Consider the following 16,317-nt stretch of genomic DNA (forward strand, 5'->3'; position numbering starts at 1 on the left):
AAATACGCGGTCGAATAAATATGATGCATTGTTACGCGGCCGACGATTTCCTCTTTCGCTACTCGTTTGTACGTAGTCGTGGACGACTTCTTCAATTTAGTTTCTAATTTATGATTGATTGATGGAATTCATTTATCAATCATGGCGTGCAATCATGCTGGTGTTATTACATCGTAAAATAGAATATTGAAAGTTTTTCTATACAAAAGAAAGAATGTTCAAAGTGACAATTTAGTTTATATATTTAATTGGAGACCATTTATTACCGTTGCCCACTTATAAGCTTTAAGTAGTAAAAGAACTCAAATATTTACAAAAAAAATAGTTTAAGGTTCGTTTACTTGGACATGGCCACAACCGTTTGGTTTGCAAAATTATTTTTTTGACAAGGGGTTCGTATAAAATTTATTCAATTAACAAAAGATTGCTTTCAACAAAGTGTGTTCTAGGAACAACGTTTTCCCCTCCTTTTTTTTTGTCGACCAACGTTTCCCTCTCCTAGGTTTAGGTAAATAATCAAAATTTAAATATTAGGATTTTAGAAATTTTCCAAATATCGGATGAAGTTTCGTGAATAAATTATTTAGCTGACTCAAGTGTTATAAGTGTGTTTATAATTTTATGACACACATTTGGCATTGCATTCAAGTAATTTAATGTTTGGCAGATGTTTGAGCAAAAACCACGGACAGTGGACATCAAATTTTGATGTCCCGTTACGTTTCAATGTTTTGTTCTAGAAAAATGGGAGAAACTATAAACACATGCACATAGTTTTTGTTAAGGCCAGACAGCTCCTGATTTACAAAAATAAAAAAACTTATAGGCCAGAATAACTATATAAAACTCTATTTTTTTTTTTTTTTTTTTTTTTATAAAACTCTATTTCGAGTTTCCAAAATTATTAAAATATGTTTATGCAAAGTTTAATAATTCTTATATCCGTTAAAAAAATTCTTATATCCGTTTAGTCATCTATCATCAATACTTATGCAGTTACAAAATTTGTTTAGTACTGCTTATACACGAACGAAACATGCACTATAATATTATCAAAATATTCACATCAGGAACGTCACAAGCTAGATGTTTGTTGTACTTTCGAGTTTCGACTGACGATCTTCTTCGTAACATGCAAACACGCCTCTATTTGCGTGCATGACAGAACCTTATACCTTTACTTAGACTTAGACTATCTACAATGGTTACTCATTTACAACACCCACTTTTTTTCTTTTAACACTCCACCTCATCCTTTCTCTCTTCCACATCATTATTCAACATCTACATAACTTTTACTCTCTACAATAGTTTTGTTTAATAAAATAACAACACCTTAGTCCACCATTTTTTGTTTAAAGACGGATTTTTTTTTCTGTGTCCAAATCAAATGAAAGTGGTCTCTATTTATAGAGAATGAAAAAATATAAATTTTGATATAAATTTTGATATATTTATTTGTAAATATTATGAAATAATTGAAGTTATATAATTGAGATGAAAAAAAAAACATGAAAATCAAAGCAACCAATCATAATGCAACACTTGTCACATTTATCCTCTTCTTTCTACTTTCACGGGTGTTGAAAGGTTTCAACACTAAATTTGCCACCTCACGCCACATCACTTTCTTTTTTATTACAACAAACTATTAGAGTAAGAATAATTTTTTCAACTGTTGTAAAATAGTTTACAATGAACCATTGTAAGTAGTCTTACGTGGACTACTTCCCAATGAGAAAATCTCAATTATCCTTTCTTCTTTCTAAGAAGTTCCTCGCAAATATAATATAACTTTATACACTTATTTCTGTTAATTTATTTTAAAACTAGATATGAGCCCGTGCGTTGCAACGGATTTTGTTTGATGTTTTAATTTAATAAAGAAAATAAAAGTTCAGTTTAAAAAAAAGTAATAAATCATTTTATTATACTTTTAAGTTTGTTTTTGATATTTTGTGTGAGACTTATTTTATAACTAAGAACTTGTTTTTATACATAAATTCCAGTTAATATTTGTATTGTATAATCATAGTGCATAGGTGAATTTTTATCAATTTTCTACTTAGTGCTAGAGAAAACACTCATACCTATAAATTTAAACCCAACCCAACCCGAATTAAGAAAAAGAAAAAAAAATTAAAGTTAAATAAAGCCAATCGAGTCAATGACAGCATCATACACTTTCTTATGTAATAGTTTAATATTTTATTAAACTTATCTAATGCTTAATAATTTTATTAATTCATTATTTCTTAAAGATATATTTCCATGATAACATTTTAATTAAACATGAAGTTGAAAAATATTACGTAATAAAAAAATGTAATAAGATGACGATAAAACTTGATTTTTTATATATATATTAGAATCCTAAATTTCACATTGCAAAAACCCTACCCCACCCCCTCAACTCTAAACCCTAAGTCTACATTAGTTAACCCTAAGGATATAATTGTCTTTTACTCTTCATTAAAAGTGAGGGTAAAAGTGGTTAGTGTAAACATGAAAAGTGGTACTATGAATGTATTATTTGTGGCAATTTTCCTATATATATATATATATTTTTTAAATACTCTTTTACATTTTTGGTTTAGGATTTTAGAAAAAAAAATTACTATCATATAACCTTATACAATTTTCTTCTGTTTAAAATTTTAGAAAAGTTTAATTTTTTAGAAAAAAATTGTTTCTCGTTGCTATTAAATAATTTTTAAATAATAAAACTTTTACAATTCGTATCAATACCAATTTTAAACAGAGGGAGTAATTTTTAGTATCATGTTCATCATCAAATTTTCTGTTAAAAACATTACCAAATAAAGTTTTACAATGTAATTTTGGTTAGGACTTAAAAATATGATACAAATCTCTTTTATTTATGATTTTTTTTTAAATATCAAATATTCTCTGATAGGTTTTAGGGTTTTAGAAAAGAAAATTAATTTAACATAATATTTTAAATTTTTATTTTGTTTAGAATTTAGAAAAATAAAATTATTATTAAATAATTATTTCCAGTTAATATTAATTATTTTTAAAATTTTCTATTTTCAAAGTTCGTTTTTTCTCAATATCAGTAATATTTTAACAATTTTTCTTTGTTAATTAAATAGTTTTTAGTATCATGTTTATCATTAAATTTTAAATTAGAAAATTACTATTAAATAGACCTTTACAATTATCTTTTGTCGGGATTTTTTTTCAAAAAGAAAAAAATATTTGGTCAAGATTAAAAAAGGAATAAGTATTTTATAAATCTCTTTTATTTAGAATTTTAGGGAAAAAAAGTTATTTTCACATAATGGCAGGTTTTTATTGACACATTAATAATCTAATTTTTTTATTGGCATATGAAAAAGTTATTTTGGTTTATAATTTTTTTAACACAAAATTACCTATGAAAAAGGAAAGCTAGTTATTTATAAGAAAATTAATTTACAGCTTTAGTTTTGTTTTAGATTTAAAAAAAGGAAACTTACTTATTTAATAATTATTTGTTCTTTGATATTTTTCATTAAAAAATTTCTTGTTATTTATAATTAAATAATAGGAACATTTTTACAATTTTCTTCTGTTTAGTATTTTTAAAAAGAAACATTACTTATTTTATAGTTTGTTTTACTTTATGATTTTTATTAAATAATTTCTTGTACTTGTAGGATTTTATAATTCGTTTTTATTTTATATATTTTTAAAAGTTAATATTTTATTTTATAATTTTCTTTGTTTAGTATATTTAAGATCAGAAATTATATTTTTTTTAACAAAAGAAAAGAAAAAGTACTTTCAAATAACTTTTTACAATTATTTTTTTTTTAGGATTTCTAAAAAATGAAATAGTATCCAATAATTTTAACAATATCTAATTGTAAAAAACTATGTTATAGTAATTTTCTTTTTCTTAAATCTTATAAAGAATCTTGAAATAATATTTTTTGACACATATCACAATCTTAAAAAATTTATTGACACATGTCACGATCATGTTAATTAGCAACTTTGAAGAACCAAGCTTTATATAATAATTTTTTTAGGATTTCTAAAAAATGAAATAGTATCCAATAATTTTAACAATATCTAATTGTAAAAAACTATGTTATAGTAATTTTCTTTTTCTTAAATCTTATAAAGAATCTTGAAATAATATTTTTTGACACATATCACAATCTTAAAAAATTTATTGACACATGTCACGATCATGTTAATTAGCAACTTTGAAAAACCAAGCTTTATATAATAAGATATGTATGCCAAAATTTGTCAGTTTATTTGTTTGTTTCTGCTGTGGAAATCTTCTCTTGCCTTCCCGAATCTAGCCCCGAATCTAGCAAAAGTTAATTATTTGGTATATATACTGAGTTTATGATTATTTAAAAATATATGATGATTTTTTTTTTTTTAAAAGTTTATGATGTAATATAACTAAAACTCTTCTAACAAATAGCATGACATAATTAAACAAAATTAGTATTAGATATAATGTATAACCAAAGTTCAAAAAAAAAAAAATATATATATATATATAACCACATTGCTATATCAGTTCGAAAAAACCCACATTGCTATAAATACAGCACTAGACTATAGCTTCTTTCAAAGTATGATCGTATAATATTCAAATGACATACATGTATACCCGTAAGAACATCGGGTCTTGTAACAAGTATTTGTGCCTGCTTACGTACAACATACATGATGTATTGTACTTTTATAAACTTTAAAACAATTTCCTTTTTTTTTTGATAATCTTGGTGTGATTTCAAAAGCTTTATAGGTCCAAAAACTAATCACAAGAGGTTCATAAAAATTTGGATTTTCTTGCCACTTAAAACTTTTATAGGTGGTCAAAAGGAATCAAACCTAAGACGGAAGCTCCTGCTGGAACTCCTTAATCACTAGGCCAAAGACCACTTGGTTTAACCAACTCTGTAACGCCCCTCATGCATATATATATATGTGAATAACTGAAGAAAAATGTGAAATAAATTATAAGATTAGAAGCTAACGCCTAAGCAGTGACGGATCTAGAATATTTTTATAGTGGAGGAAAAATGATTTAAAATGTAATTTTCATTAAAACTATTTAAAACAAAAAACTATTTATATCAAATATTGTTTAAAAACACATAGATATTAACATATATGATTTCTCCACTATAACAGATGGGTTTACTCTTTCAATATCTTTAAAAGTAAATATAGTTCTTAGAATTAGTTACTCGACACATAACTAAAATAAGACTGATTAAATAATAAAAACTAGATCAACCGCACGGATGTTTATTTTCCTACGCAGTTTTCGGCTCTTCGTTGGTATGCTTTGATGGAGTTAACCGAATTGCAGAAATTGGAACCTCCGTAGATAAAGTTGTTTCGTTGTTTGCCCTTGTCGTTTGTCGGGAAATTCCATCTTTTGGTGAATGTTGGCTGGTATTGTCTCTGTCCCCTAGACAGGTTGCGATTAAAGGTTCGTCTGCTGTCTTTCTTCTGAGTTCACGAGGCAATCGGTCTTTCTAGCAGGTCGCGGATTCTGGCCATCTTCGGCTCTCGTTTGAGGTTGGGGTTTTTCCTAAAGGGAGACCCTCCATTCGGGTTGTGTCAAGTAATGCTGGGAAGGGGAGTGGCTTCGCTGAGCTTCTCTAATGTTCGGACTGCTATTGTAATGTCGATGCATACTTTCCCTTCGGTTTGTTTCTCGATTCCGTCAGGTGTATGGTTTTTTGACCCCCACGAGATCATGTCGACTCTTTTCTTAGGCTCTGGGGGTGGAGAGCTAGGCGACTCTGGCTCGGTTTCCTTACTTCTTTTATTCGAAGGGCCTTTAGTTTTTCGATTAGACTTTGGGTTCACTTGCTCTTCCTCCTCTTCTTTGGAGTCCCCGCTGGTCTTTTTATTTTCGCTTTTGACTGCGAAGTGCCGCCCGGCATTCTTCGGTTGAATGGCCTTTCCGGTTGTGGAAGGCACAGTGTTTGATGGGGTCGTATGTTGACGATTTGTTTTGCGGCGAGTTATTTATAGCATAGGAGTGCTGCCCTTTAGTTGCTGGTTCTTTAGGGGCAATGTTCTTTTTGGCAACATTATTTTTGTTCGCGCTGTCCTGCTCCATCAAGGCTGCAACCTCCTCTTTGTGGGTAGCAAAATATGAAGCTCGGTGCAGGGCATCATCCAACGAGATTGGTGTCCATACTGCCATCTCTTCCCTGAACTTGGATGAGAACCAGACGCCGTGTTTTAACGCCGCCAGGGCCACGACTTCGTTCGGGTGCGAGATCTTGGCTTTTATTTCCCCGAATTTGTTTATGTACGCTCTCAATGGCTCGAAAGGTGCTTGCTTGAGATTCCAGAGGTCTGCCTCCTTTGTTTCTATGAAAACCGAGTATTGTTTGAGGAACATAGATACTAACTGGGTGAAGTTGTCGATTGAGTTTTCCTCGAGGCTTGACCATTCAAGGGCGGCCCCGGTGAGATTTTCGGCGAAGAAGCGGCAGCAGCCGGCCTCTTTTGTCGTTAAGGTGAGCTCTTGATATCGCTAGTTGAAAAGCTCGTACGTGGGCTTTCGGATCTGTGCTCCCAGCGTACTCGGGAAATTTGAGTTTTCCGACATGGTGTAGCCTTACGCTGGCGATTCGGTTCGTGAATTGGGTTCTTCTTGTTTCCTCAATGACCATATCTATGTCTGGAGCGGAGCTCGTCGCCATATGCATGATGGTGTGTATTCTTTTGAGCTCAGCGTTGTTTCATTCGATATAATTTTGGAATGTTTCGGTTTCGCCTGGGGTTTCCAAGTCTTCTCTTTGAGGATCAACGTCGATAGTCTTTGGGGGTCGTAACCGCGGGCTTGCTGGGTGGTTCTCGGAGCTGATGGAGTTTGATTCTCGGAGGTTAGGTTTCCCAGCGGCAACATTCGGTTTCTATGCTCCGCGGTTCTTTCCATATATCTGTTTTGTGATTGGATCGGGGTACTTCTTTGGGCTTGTAGTCCGGTGTCTATCTCGTCCAACCCGCTGTAACTCAGACTTCTCTGCGGCATGCTCTGCTGGGGAGGTCATTGTGAGTTCTCTCCCGTGTAGCATCCGGATCGGGCGCTCGGGATTTCTGGAGTACCGAAGGCTCCGACGTTTTGAGGATTTAGCGTTTCTCTTAATGGATCGGGAGGCGACTGGTGTCTCTCTCGGGCGTTAGCTCGGTGCTCCGCGAGTTCCCGTTCAGCTTGGTCCAGCCGGTTGGCAATGGCGCGATAGGCGGCTTTTTGGTTGCGAGCTTCGTCGATTAACGACTAGACCATTCCCCGAAGCTCGGTCACTTCTTTTTGAGTATGTGCTAGTGGGGTCGAATTAGGTCGGTCTAGACGATTGAGGTCGGATTAGGTCGTCATCGGCCTGTCTTTCTCCGAGGCGATTCAAGACTCGAGCTCCGGTTCGGTCTGGTGGCGAGGATCGATCGTGGACTGATGATCGCTCTTGGTTCGAGGTTCCGATTGGAGGGATTTGTTGCGTATGGGTCGTTCCAGTCGTCCCGTCGGTGCCTGTTGGTCCTACGGGTAAGGCTTTGGTTCTCGAGTTGGATCCGGCAGGATCGACGTTATCGATTCTTGATGGCGTGGTTCCGATAGTTTGATTGGGATCCATAGTCGCGCTTAGGAAACTTAGATCGGTTTTTTTACCAAAGATTTTTTTCGTTTATCTTCCCCACAGTCGGCGCCAAAATGTAGATTTTAAAATCTACACTAAGAATTTGATAGTGACCGGGAGTTTAATCAGGAGAAGATAAATGTTGTAGGCATTGATATCTTTAGAACACAACGATATAATCAGTTTCCGGTAGGCAAAAATGGACTTCTATTGATGAATAAGATCGAATAGAATGAGTAAAACAAGATCGAACGTTACAATGAAATCCCTAAGAGAAAAGATCTAAAGATCGATGAAAACAAGGTCCAAGTGTGGGTGTAGCTCTCTCTAGGGTTTTCAACGTGTCTTCCTTAATGTCCGTTCCTCTTTCTTTATAGTGGGTCGACACCGTGATCTTCGTAACCGCTCCGCGATCTCCGTCTCTTGTTCCGCGATCTCTGGGACCTTGGAGTCTCCGTCTCGAGCTCGTATGCTAGCTATGGGCTCGAGTTCTTTGCGGCCCACATCTATGACTGTGGCCCATTAATGTATTGACCGAAATTGGGTCCAACAAATATTACTGACAATAAACCATTATTTTAAAAATCTCAAAAAAAAAAAATTGAGTTAATCTTAAGATCAAAATATTTCTTTTGACTTAAGCTTAATATCAGTTTTTTTTTGTTAATCATGTTAGATTCATACCATTTTTAAGAGTTTACATGTTGCTTACGAACTTATTTAGCGAATACAAACGGTGAACCTATGTTGCATGGAAACTCGGTTGAAGGTACGTTTCACGTTTTGGAAACGTTTCGGAATCGGAATCTCTCGGAAACTCGCGGAAACGCATTGGAAACTCGTTTCTTAAAAAACTCAATTTGGAAACTTAGCGGAAAATTGCGTTTCTATTTTGGAAACTCGCATTTCTGTTCTGGAAACGCTAGAACTTTCCAATTGGTTATGATTTGCTGTTATAATTTTTATTTTAGTTAAACTATTTAATATTTAAGTACTGATTTTTGTTATTTTGAATTTTTTATATGATTTTGATGTTTAATGATAACTTTTTCGTATGATTAAATAGAATGGCTATCTGTTTATTTATATTATAAGATAAAAATGAATGAAAATATTAATCAGTTACATACATATATATATATATATGTAGATATATATTTATAGACGTTTCTAAAACGTTTCCAAAGCAAAAAAAAATCAAAAATCACGTTTTCACGTTTCAAAACGTTTCGTTTCCGCGTATCCGTTTCCGTTTCCATGCAACCTAGCGGAGAACAAATCATTACAAAAATAATAAGAGAGGCTTACAAAAACGTTCAGAAGCTTACATCAAAATAGAAAATCATCAAGGTGGCCTTGTACATGAGAGGAAGAACTGGAGAAGAGATGGTTGGAGCCGAGGTTCTGGTGGAGTGGAGAGCATGCACTCCCTGATTTGAATATCCATAGTAGCTAGAATGGTTTAAGAAGGAGATCACTTTGCGGTGAAGATTCTAGTGTTCCTTTTTCCTTCCATGTGAAGTAGATGGTGGATTGGAACATTGGCTTTATAATACATCTTGCTTGAGAAAAAAATGAGCTCTAGGTAACATTATCCAAGCTGCCACATAATTGATATCCTGAGGCGGGACCGCCATATCTTACTTTCTACGAAGGTCCAAATTCATGTTGAGTATTCACATTCAAAGAAGAGACTTTTCCTGGGCATTTGGGTATTCGATAGGTACTAATGGATAACATAAGTACCTATCGGATAAATCATTCTCATATCCAATAGATAATTATGAGATTTTGATTCGGTTTCAGTTTGGTTTTGAGTCGATTCTGGGTACCCGTTTAATACGTGAATCAATATATACATACACATATATATATATATATATATATATATATATATATATATATATCTATATATATATATATATTGGTTAACATGTTAATCTAAATGGTCTAGTGGTTACACACTTACATATTCATCAATCCAACCAAAGGTCAAGTTACTAAGGTGTTAATTTTATAAGTATTTACTGTATTTTAATATAGAAAGACCATATATATTTATAATTTAAAAGAGTACATAAAAGATAATGTGGTATGGTGGTAACAATGTTCTCATTCTTCTTGTCCAACTCGAGTTCGAGTGGGATTGATGAAAATTTACCTTATATCAGAAAGGTGAAACTTGGTTTTTAGGAAATTGGGTATCGTTTGGTTCTCGGTTCAGTTTCGGTTATTTTGGATAATATAAATATAGAAACCATTCCGGTATTTGAGGTTTCGGGTATTTCAGTTTCGTTCTGGTTCAGTTTTTTGGTTCTAGTTTTGTTTTGCCAGGGCGAGAAAAGACGATGGTGTGTTTCTATATCATAGTTAGAGAGAACACATTGTTCTGGAACGTTCATTCCCCAACGTTGAAGCATGTATCACATAGGTAATCTACGCAGGAGCGCAAGCCAAGAGATAAATAAGTTACGAGAATGTGCTATTTAAACCATATGGTCTTCGACAAAGGTTGCATCGGGTTATGGTCCTTCATACGCTCCCAAGTAACCTTAGACGAAAAAGAAGGTCCAAAAGTACTATTTGATTGAATCCACATGAACTTGTCATTACCCAAAGAATTATCATGAGGAGATATAGCTGTCATTGCAATCTGCAGGATTTCAATCTGAGGGAGTTTTGCTAAGGATAAGTTCCATGCTCCATTTCTAGTAGCATTTACTACCGTAGCAAATATCCTTACACGGAGTAGCCTAGGTCCATAGTCACCAACAAACGTCAATAGGGGACCTAGGTCAGATAACATGTCGAACCAAAACAGCGCGTTCTGACCATTACAGACTTCATATCTCAATAAGTTTACTAGCAAATCCTTCACAAGAACAAGACTCCCTACTGATTTAGACATCCTTGGTGAATCTTCCATGAACCAGAACAGCTTCCTATGAAAGAGATTAAACTTCAACCAGGAAACCCACAAAGAATCAGCATTAGAAACAGGTTCCAAGCATGCTTCTAACGAAATACAAACTCAAAGTCTTGTAAGATTTTAATACCCAGACTGTAACACCACCAATCCGGTTAACTCAAAGTTGACTTGATCAGTCGTGCAACAATCAAACACGAACATATACGACCAACCACTTAACTCAAACCAAATCAAAATGCCAGAGACGTACCTAACTGCGGTTTCCAAAACAAATCCAGACACCCCAGTTCCACGTCTAAGCACACATCTTCTAGTGAACATATCTCAAGGATTTTTAACTCGAGATACATTTAATAGTTAGTTTGTCCCGGACCAAGACCAAGTATCATACGAAACCCAATAATTTATTAAACTCAATTTATTCATATAATATTAAGTTTCATATGTAATCGAAAGATACATATAGGTCCAGCTGAGAGCTCAGTGCTCAAAATATTTACATACATACTAAACTTCTACTTGCATTTGCAAAAATGCACAACTCTACATCAGCTTAGCCTAACCTCCTACAATTTGAGTGTACACCTAATGTTTACCTGCAAAACAAGCAGTCCTGAGCAACTAATTTGCGGAGTGAGTTGGGTTCCCAATACCCGCATAACCAATTCCCTGAAAACCAAAAATAACAATCAACACACAATACATAAAGAACAATCATGATACTAATACATAATCATGTATACTCTATGAATATACTATACTTTCATCACTTCCACCACTTTCATCTCGAGGCCTTTTCTTTCATTTGACATTTCCTATCTTATTTCACCCAATACACCCAAACAGATCATAACCAGAAAATCTAAATGACTGATGGTCTATACATATCCGACTGCCTCTAATTACCATAACAACACTTTCATGCACTACACGGTTCTAGGCTGCAATCCCGTCCTTTCGTGCTTCCATACCGATGGGTTGTTAATTACCATAACAACACTTTCCACACATTCAAATCCATAATGTATAGTAATAGTATTACATATTATCAAATGATAATACTCATGCATATCATACATTCAACATTTATCAACCTCGACCAAATGGTCACAAGCAATCATGCATATCAATCACAACAATCAATATCATTCACGATCATTAGTATAAATTAAGACCACCATTATCACTTATAACCATCACGACCACATCTAATTATGGTAGTATTCTCTAGCTTCACATAACGATACCATGTTCGTTCAGTTAAATAACCACTTAGTCATGCTAACATCACTATAATGTTATATCATATCATACCAAGAAATACCAATAAATGAACCACAACCATGACCATAAATAAACATCACAACATATCATGCTTTATTTGCAGTAAAACAACAAGCATAACCACAACTAACCTTAGATTTTTGGAACGAGATAAAGACACTTTGTGGGTCAAATCGGGTTTTTGAGTCTAAAACATGGGTTATATGATGATCCGACCAGTATTATGAAAAAAAAACTTCAGGTTTACATTCAGGACATAAAAGTAAGTCGGAAACGAAATCTAACCTTCAAAGAACTTACCAAAACGTTCCGAACTAAGCTGCTCATGAATTCTTCATTGAGGCCTTCTTTATCAAGCTAAACATCTAACTATTTTTTTTATTGGTATTGTGGTTTCTATGATGAATCCTAATGAAAAATGGTTTCACTATATATAGGAAAGGAAGGCTGGAAATGAGTAAGAAGGAAGCCACCAATATTTCCTCAAAAATGACAAATGTCGGCGCTTAACGAGTCATCGGAAGTAGCTGAAGCAGGAAGCTTACGAAGCAAGTGAATCAGGACACGAGCTGAAAGCAGGTGCAGGAAGGAAGGTGAAGTATGAGAAGCCTCTGAAGCAGGAGAAGCAGGACAACCACCAACCATATCAACTTTGTTCAACTAACCGATAAACTAAAACGCCCAACTGAAAGTTACGATCCACCCAATCAGAATTCTGACATCCAGTTCTTAAATTCCCCATCTAATTGGATCCCATAAGTCTAATTATGATGCTCACATTCATCTTGAACCAAGTCGAACTGTCTTTACTTAAACTGTTCCCAACATAGGCCCCAAACGGCTTGTTTGGGATTATGCACAAACCAGATCTGTTTCTTTTGCTCCAAAGCCAAATCTCATGGTTGCTTAATATTTTATTCCCGTTCTTCTTGAAATGTATCGAACATACTGATAGATTACTTGAATGGGCAACGACTTTGTGGCATAATTTGCTTTGACACATCTTTCATTCCTTGCCATCATGGCTTAAGCTTAGGTTTACCTAAGGGAAAGGGCGCAGCTCCGACTTTTCTCTTAAGTTGGAATCCCATAGATGAATAAAGTCATCTCAAACCGGCATATATTTGGATGCACTCTTGCAATTCTTGGGTGCCTGGTCGATTTAATGGACAAATCAAGTAACTAGCGTCTGCCGCATATGATTTATGTTAACTATACCATCATGCTTAGTCCATATAATTTTTCTTTAACAAACTTCTAGCCTTTTCTTACTCATTAAACGCTTGCGATTTCTTCCTCAATGTATTGGCTATTACCGGTCAAACCGGTCTTCTCTTGGCCACGTGCCAGTTCTTCATACGAGTCATTAGACAAACCCCCTTCCTCCTTCGGCTTACATACATCCTTCCAAGCTACTCTTGCTCCTCTTACATAAGAAGATTTGTTTCTCCAGATAGAACACACAAAGAGAGTCAATCTCGGCATGAAATCTTTCGGTAATACAAATATCGAACTCCAAAAGTTAACTTTTCCATACCTTACACGCAATGAAAGATATTTCATATCCAAGCATGCAAAGTCCCAGTTATTTTTTTTTCTATATACGGTTGCAAATTTGTAAGAAAGAGATGCCTCCTGGTTTCAGAAGCATACCCAAATACCTTGTTGGAAGGAGACAAGCTTTATTCCAAATAAATCACTGAACATAATTTTCTCAATATCCAAGTACCCACCAAAGAACAGTTCTGACTTATTTGAATTCATATCCAAACCACTGAAATTCTTGAACTCCTTGATAGCCAACATTATACCCGAGAGGGATGCCTTGAGCCATCACAGAATACAAGGAGGTCATGGAGATATTGATACAGAAATAAGAAGATCTGAACATTTCAGATGCAGCCTGATTTTATCTTCTCCCAATGCTTTTTCAAGAAATCTAGACAAAGTTTTCATCACCATATGGAGATATTGAGTCGCCCTGCCTTAACCTTTTTTCCTTTGGAAGAAACTCGCTAGTTCAACATTGACAGAAATGGAGAAACTATGTGAAGTGATACACTCTTGGATCCAAGTTCTGAGGAGAGGCAGGAATCCCTGAGCCTCCAAAACACAGTGTCGAAGGCTTTCCGTATGTCAACCTTCAATATCAAACTTTTAGGACAAGAGGCCGTTGCATAGTCCATGATTAAATTAGATGCTAGGAGAACATTTTTTCCAAGATGCCATCCCTTTAGAAAAGCTCGTTAATTCCGGCTTATACAGATCTTTAAGATAAACTTATCTCGATTGGCAATTATCTTGGAAATAGTTTTATAAACAATGCTGCATCAGCTAATGGGGCGATATTCTGCCTCAAGGGTTTTAGGAATCGAAAATAGTATCTTGTTATTTAGCTCCTTATCATTGTAGAAAAATTCTTTGACTGCAGCAACTACATTACCTCCCACAATATCGCAGGAATCACAAATGAAATCAACTTTATACCAATCAGGCTCTACACTCTTATCAAAATATTTACGAATGATATTGATCAGATCACACTTCTGCGCTACATAATTTATTTATTTGAATTATTAACCAGTCATAGCAATACAAATATGTAATATATTTATTCGAAAAGTGTCTAGTTTATTATCCAATACAAGTTTAAATACAACAATTGTTTTAACATTTTTTGCCTGAACATCTCTTTGGAGTTGGAGACATTTTTTTTGTTTAAAATAAAGCTGTTCTGGGTAAATTTTTATAGTGAATAAACCCCACCGCAAACGGTGCTCCAAATCCAGGAAAATCCATTAGGTTTTTTTTTGGAAAGTCATAATACCACGCACCAACAGAGAATCGAATCTACGACTTTTGGCAGTCGTCTAAGAAAAAGGAGACACTAGGATACAAACCCTTCTCTCTTTTTTTTGTCATCAAGTGAGACCATTTATCAGAAAGGAAAAACACATCTCTTTGTACCGAGATCAAAACATGTTTTTGACAGTTTAAAAAAATCATTGTCATATTGAGTTTATTTCCATTATTTAACCCAACCGTGTTGGATTCGTTTCTCTCGAATAAATTTAAATTAACACCTCATACATATAGTTCTCTATCCCCTATATATTAATTGAGAAGCATTTGAAAAGATGTAACCTCAATTTTGTATTAATTATAAAAGACTCCTTGCTTATGTAGCACATCTAAATGCCTTCTAAATATTTTTTCTAAGAATTCTAGAGCACCTAATATAAATTATAGTTTAATTTAACGTTGTTCCGTTTTTCCATAATTATATAACACTAGAGAACATTATATTAACCTAAAATATAAGAAGTGTGTATTCTTTCCTTAAATAAAAGCTACGGAATTACCTAATATAATTTACATATATATGGCAATTAATGATTATGAATAATAAGTATTTGATAAAAAAATTTGCATCCTTCTTCATTTTTGTTTAATTTTATATTATTAAAAAAAATTAAACAATCACATTAACAATATAATAAAAAAAATTAGATTTTTTATATATGTTATATTTTGAATTTTTTAAAATGACTTTAAATTATAAAAATGAGGAAACCTTATATGTTATTTTTTTTAAACGACTTTAAACACACAAAAATGAGGACATCTTATATGTTATATTTTTCTTATATGTTAGATTTTTTTTTATATGTTATATTTTGAATTTTTTAAAATGACTTTAAATTACAAAAATGTAAGTTTTCTTTAAGTATATGACTAAAAATATTAAAATGACATGTATCAATTCGATGGTTGATTTGAAAGCTTTCAACACCATATGGAAGATAAAAGTCATAATAATTCAACTGTTGAAACAATACTATTCATTTTTTTCAAGAATGTGTTCGATGGAAAAATAAAGTTTTTATGTCATAATTTGTTTAATGTCCACTAGAGAACATTATATTAACTTAAAATATACGAAATTACCCAATATGATTTACATATATATGGCAATTAATGATTATGAATAATAAAGATTTGATAACAATTTTTGCATCATTCTTCATTTTTTTTAAATTTTATATTATTAAAAAAATAAACAATCACATTAACCATATAATAAAAAAATTAGATTTTTTCTTATATGTTATATTTTGAATTTTTTTAAATGACTTTAAATTACAAAAATGAGAAAACCTTATATGTTATATTTTGTTTTTAAAACGACTTTAAAATACAAAAATGAGGACACCTTATAGGTTATATTTTTCTTATATGTTAGATTTTTTCTTATATGTTATATTTTGAATTTTTTAAAACGATTTTAATTACAAAAATGTAAGTTTTCATTAAGTATACGATTAAAAACATTAAAATGACATGTATCAATTCGATGGTTGATTTGAGAGCTTTCAAAACCATATGGAAGATAAAAGTTCAACTGTGGAAATAATACTGTTCACCTTTTTCAAGAATGTGTTCGATGGAAAAAATAAAGTTCTTATGTCA

Source organism: Brassica rapa, chromosome A02 (genome assembly GCF_000309985.2).
Source record: "Brassica rapa cultivar Chiifu-401-42 chromosome A02, CAAS_Brap_v3.01, whole genome shotgun sequence".
Lineage (NCBI taxonomy): Eukaryota > Viridiplantae > Streptophyta > Magnoliopsida > Brassicales > Brassicaceae > Brassica > Brassica rapa.